The sequence below is a fragment of the Leguminivora glycinivorella genome, chromosome 5 (genome assembly GCF_023078275.1).
Source record: "Leguminivora glycinivorella isolate SPB_JAAS2020 chromosome 5, LegGlyc_1.1, whole genome shotgun sequence".
NCBI classification, from domain to species: Eukaryota; Metazoa; Arthropoda; class Insecta; order Lepidoptera; family Tortricidae; genus Leguminivora; species Leguminivora glycinivorella.
The window spans coordinates 19,332,039-19,338,190 of NC_062975.1; the positions used below are offsets into that span (position 1 = coordinate 19,332,039).

Below are 6,152 nucleotides of genomic sequence, written 5' to 3' on the forward strand. Positions count from 1 at the left end.
GTAAAGGGCCCTTATTGACATATGTTTATTTGCGTTATTTAAATGAAACTATAAACATTACTGAACTCATACCATACCATGCTAACAGAAATCTTGATAGCCCAGCCTGCATTGATTAAAGTGCAAAGTGTATGTCCCAATTGATAGACGTTACTTATATTCGATCTCGTCATCAGATTTCTTTCCGTCATTCTTCGGATGTAGTGCGTAAATTACCATACAAATAGTTATATGGCTATTATGGATTATACTTTCACGAGTTCGGTTTGGACGTGGTATGAAACCGCTCTAAGTCCGTTTTTTGTACGGTTTTCTTTTGTGGCTGACTTTGAAAGCCCAAATAATTATGAATTATTAAGATAAAAAAAACGAAATAAGTAATTGACATGATGTGTACTAAGACTAAAAAACTTTTTGAATGACACTATTTTGTTTAAATTACAGACTCATTACTAGAGCAACGGCCAGTGCTTCGGGAAATCCAAAATATACCATGCCAGTCTACAGTGCCAGGTAAACATAACATAGAAAAGCCCATAAATAGTCATGATTAGAATTTTTAATGCAGTTTTGTAGATATTGAACCTCAGATAATACCTTTAATAGCCTGGTTTTATTCATTGCAGGCTCAACACGGAACTCAACTGTTTTGAAAGAAACCCCTGATCTGCCCGACAAGACTCGTGAATCAGGTATTTTTTTAATCATTGTTACTCCGAATTGAGACTTGTATTTTTTTTGGGATAGGACGCAAATGAGCAAGCACGTCGCCTGATGGTAAGCGATCACTGCCGTCCATAGACACCCGAAACACCAGAAGTGTAGGAGGCGCGTTGCCGGCCTTTAAGATAGGTGTACGCTCTTTTTTTAACGTTTTCCGGACCGATACGACCTTCAAGTCTTGTGACGAGATAATGACACATAAGAGGATTAGAAATCGAATTAATTCTATTGCATTTTTAGTATCGAATGTATTACTAAAAATAACCTCTTTGTTTCAGGAAACGAGAGTAACCGGAAACGTAAACGTGGTACCAGAGGTACCGATTCCCGACCCGGCCAACGGAAACGAATCGTACCTAGAGTGGCAGCCTTGCCTCCGTACTGTCGCAAAATATACGACGAGTACAAGAAATCCAAGAAGCAGTTGGACTTTATGAAAAGAGCCAAGAGGGCCATGACATTTTCAAAGACGCAATGTTTTGAAAAGTTAACCAGCAACTTAAATCCCCTGGCAAGGAAAATGATTTGGATGCAAATAACCCAAAGCAACAAGAAACAAAAAGGAAGACGATTTACAGAGGAAGAAAACATGATTTCACTGGCAATCATGAAACAAAGTCCAAAGGCTTATAGATTTTTGCAACAAATATTCATTTTGCCATCAAGGAATACTTTAAATAAATTAACATCAATGCTCAAAGTGCAGCCGGGCATCAATGTTCAAATTTTTGATGCAATTAAGGATCAGGTAAAACAATAACATACTTAATACTTATTTGTGTACAAGGAGGCAAAGTAGTTGTTTAACCTCAACGTGCCAATATTGATACCAGAGCTTGCGAAAGATTCCAATATTAGACTGCGAACGAAGTGAGCGCTTCAAGAAGTGGAATCATGAGCGTTGCGAGGGTTTCGTGGCGAAGGTTAAACAAATTTTGCCACCAAGTTAAATTTTTCAGCACACCAACATGATAAACTGCAAAACGTCAAATGTAATTTTCTCATCCTTTTTTGAAGAATCAATACAGCATTTACCAGTTGGTGTGGTGAAAATACTATTATTACATTTTCAGAAAACTGAGAGGGCCATGTGGGCGTGTGTTCAATCAGTTCAATGGTCCTGGGTTCGAATCCCGGTAAGGGCATTTATGTGTGCGATGAGCACAGATATTTGTTCCTGGATCATGGATGTTTTCTGTGTATTGAAATGTATATTGTACTAGAGACTAAAAGTAGCCTATGTCGCTCTCCAGCCCTTCAACTATCTCCACTTTAAAAAATCACGTCAATTCGTTACTCCGTTTTTCCGTGAAAGACCGACAAACAAACGAACACGCACACTTTCCCATTTATAATATTAGTATGGATATACCCAGAACACAACAAGCTTTGAGCAATGAGCTTGCCGCATAGGTTAATTGATTTATTTTGGTCACAATATTTATGGCACATAAAAGTCCTCTTTGATGTGGACATTGTTTCTTTATTTATTTAATTATACTTTTTGTTACATTAAGTCATTTATTCAATTTCAGGTAAAGAACTGGCCAGTGAACAAACAGTACTGTTCCATTATATTTGACGAGGTAAAACTGGAACCCGGCTTGGACTACCAAAAGGGGATGGACCACATCAATGGATTTGTCCACCTGAATAAAAAGACCAGTGATTTGGCGGACCATGCCTTAGCCTTTATGGTGCGAGGCGCCATTCACAAGTGGCAACAGCCAATAGCATTTTATTTTTGTGAAGGGGCGACGAAAAATGAGGAGCTGAGAGTGATTCTGAAAAGAGTCATCGGCGCCGTCATAGACACGGGCCTGGTACCCGTCGCGGTCATCAGTCACCAGGGCCAATCCTTCCAGTCGGCCTTAAAGGGTCTCATGGAAGAGACACGGAGCGACCAGATTAAGGCCGGATGTCAGACTGGTAAGATTCATTATTACATTTTTATGAAAGTCGTTTTTTTAGTAAAATGGCACCAATGGGTTTGGTTAGATAGCAGTTGCTTTCGCAAATACTAATGACTTTTCTAAATTCTGGGATTTGTTGCCAAAGCGATCTGGAATATGTAACAGAAAGTAGGAGATTGTTTTTAACTACATGGTCATGATTTGAAGCAATGATTCTAATTATATTTAGACTTGTCCTTTTTAAACTTCGTTGAACTTTAATTACTAATTATAATTGGCTAGTTTCCTGCTAGTCAAATCAGCTTCTATTTAAGAACTGTCAAAACGATTTGCTAATATGGAATTAATATGAAATCGCGAGGAGTGACGTCACGGTCAATTCATTTACTTTATATCTTTCTCTTTGACTTATTAAATAGAAATTATGTTTAAACATAACGACTGTCCGTATTTTTCTTATAATTATGTGGTGCTTTATTTCGTGCACTGCATAAACTATTTTATTTTAAGTATAGGAAACTAGCATATTATATTTAGACACGACACGTCATTTTTAGATTTCGTCATTTGTATTAAATTACTGAATACATATTGTTTTTATATTTTTTCAGACGACGTCATAACAATCAAAGGCCACGACATAAGTGTCATTTATGACCCGTACCATCTCATAAAGGGAATCCGAAATAATTTCCTAACAAAGGATATTAAATTTGAAGGAAAGGTTTGCAAGTGGAGCGACATCGTCGATGTGTACCAGACCGACTGTGAGCATGCCGAGGCTCGGCTTCTGCATAAACTGAACGACACGCATGTGATTCCTGAAAAGATTAATAAAATGAAGGTAAACTAATACTCCGTTGCTTCTTTATAGTAGAGATATGAATTCCTTTTTCATTTAAATCGCCTATGCATATATATATTAACGGCTCAGCCACGACATTGGTCTAAGCGCGACAGCGGTGAACGGCAGCCATACGTGCGAATGAAAAGTCCAATCGCTGTGTCTCGCTCCAATCTATGGCCGCCGCTCACCGCTGTCGCGCTTAGACCAATGTCGTGGCTGAGCCGTAATAATTATATTTGCAGTGCCCTTACCGGTTCATAGCTATGGTATACTGAAATGTACCAACTTATGTACATATGAAAGCAATAAATAATTACTGATTAGTATACTTAGTACCTCCTCACTACATTCGTATTTATGTTATTGAGAGTGTTATACATAATTTATTTCTTGACAAAATTAAATGCAATGCAAATGTTTATGAAATCCGTCAGTATTGCACTGGTTAGTTACATATATAAACAAAAATATTGTAGAAAACTCAGGAAAATAAAACAGAGAATCAGGAAGGAGTGAGAGATCTTTCCGTTTATAAACGACAGGAGCATCACAACAGTATAAAAAATAATTTTGCAATCATTTTACAGGTCAAGACTTGCACACGAGTTCTGAGCAATACCGTGGCGTCCGCCTTATCGTATACGTCAAAATTTTGTAAGTATGCCACTCTTCGCCCTTTCGCTAAACATGCGCGGGTCGACAGCGTGACGGGAGCGGCCCTCGGCCCGCGTGCAGCGCGCGAGCAGGCAGCGGCCGCATGTAGCGCTTCACATTACAAGCTGCAGTCAGAGCGCCTAAAAACACGCCAGTGCGGCGATTTTCGTATCTATTATGGCTGCATGGATAATTTTAGCTAGATTTTTAGCGCCCTCCGGATTGAAAGTCGCACGCTCATACCTTAGGCCACTAGCGCTTTTTTATACTAGGTAGTACCTAGTAGGTACATACTATGCACTATATCTCAGTGCACACAATATCTCAGTTCTGCAATGGAATTCGACTTGGTGCCTATAAAATGAAATAAAGTAGTTTTAAAGACTATAAATTTATAATGTTCCAACTCTCATGTTTGTTGCTTTTAGGGCGATGTTGGCCATAGTATTTTGAATAGGTATTAATCTTCCTTTGCCGTACTGATTGCGATCCTACTGTCTAAACAATATTAATTACGAAAACTAGCAGAATGACCTAACAATCAGTAGATCAATGGCCCATTTCACAAAACTACAAGTCACAAAATTACAAGTGGGGGTCCTTTTTCATCTTGTCACATTGGATAGAGACTTCCACGTATAATTTGAAACTTTTTGCTTCGCAAAACGAGCCACGGCACCACGTTTGATAGTAATCGATAAAATGTTCATGTTTCTAATGCTTGTTATGTATGTCACTGATGCCGTGGATGCCGACTTAATGAATAAAAATTAAAAAGGCACTTATAATATTCTTAAATGGGTATTATTCAGTTAAATTGTCATCGTTTAGCGCGATAGTTATTCATGCAATCCGATTCCATAGTTTTTATTTCTTTATACTAAATTTGTTAAATGTCACAGCTACATTTCGTTACAGTGTGTACATATAGTGAAATACTAATACTATTTTTGTTTGCAGCTCACTACTCGGACGGAAGAAAAGTGAGTGAGACGATGAAGGACACTTCAAAAGTGGTGTCCTTTTTTGATGAATTATTTGACTCGTGCAACGGAGCCACACTCAATAGCAAAGAAGCAGGTGGGAAATCGCTGAAGAAGGCGGTCACAGAGAGCTCGCAGCACCACGATTTCTGGCGGCAAGCAATTAAGAAATTGGAGACCATAAGATTTATTGATGCTATACGGGGTGATGTATCTGTGCCTTCAATAAAAAATTGGATCGTAACTTTAAAAAGTTATATAAGGCTGTGGCAGCTTTTTAAAAACAAAAATATAAAAATAATGCGGCCAAGGTACTTCAATTCCGACCCCATTGAAAATTTTTTTGAGCAAGTACGGGCGTACAATTATCGCAGTAACGACCCAAGTTGCCACAGCTTTATAAGCACGTTCAAATCGCTGTTGATCACCAGGTTCATTAAATTTCACTCGGCGGGATTCAACTGCGAAGAGGATTCTGGTGCTCTGTTAATAAATATAAAAAAATTGTTTGAGGCGAAAGATCAAACACAACCAGAGACCAGTAATCCTCTTGACAGTTCAAGTATCGAATGCGATATTGAAAGCGTGCAAGCACAAGTACGCCGTGAGCGCTTGAATGTACACTCACGGGCATACACTGCGGGATGGGTAGTCAGGAAAATTTTGCAAAAAAATAAATGCGAAAACTGTTTCACTGATCTGACTGCGCCCCAAGAAGGGCCCTGTCACAGTTGGATCAGTGAAAGGGTATATAATTCCATAAAGAAAAAAAAGCTGTCGTACCCATCGGAGTATGCCGTGAGGATGTTTGGCGATATTGTAAAGGAGTCAAATGAATACCTGGAGAGGCAGCCCCATGTAAATAATATTTCAGAAAATATTAAAAGGCACATCCTCTCCAAGTATTCATTCGATTTCCTCAAATGCGCAGCTCACAAGACAGTTGTGCTTGACACATTACTGACTGCCAGTGTAAAGTTGTCGATATTTAACTGGTGCAACATAATTAATAAAATATTGAAAGGCACAGAT

General features: G+C 38.6%; 1 long non-coding RNA gene across 1 annotated transcript; it reads left to right on the top strand.

Moving 5' to 3' along the window:
- The first annotated feature begins 3,329 nt into the window (after positions 1-3,329).
- LOC125226692 lies at positions 3,330-5,856 on the top strand. The gene is made up of 3 exons (XR_007177110.1): positions 3,330-3,480; positions 4,071-4,137; positions 5,098-5,856. It is a non-coding gene; the product is annotated as an uncharacterized LOC125226692 (long non-coding RNA).
- The last annotated feature ends 296 nt before the right edge of the window (positions 5,857-6,152 follow it).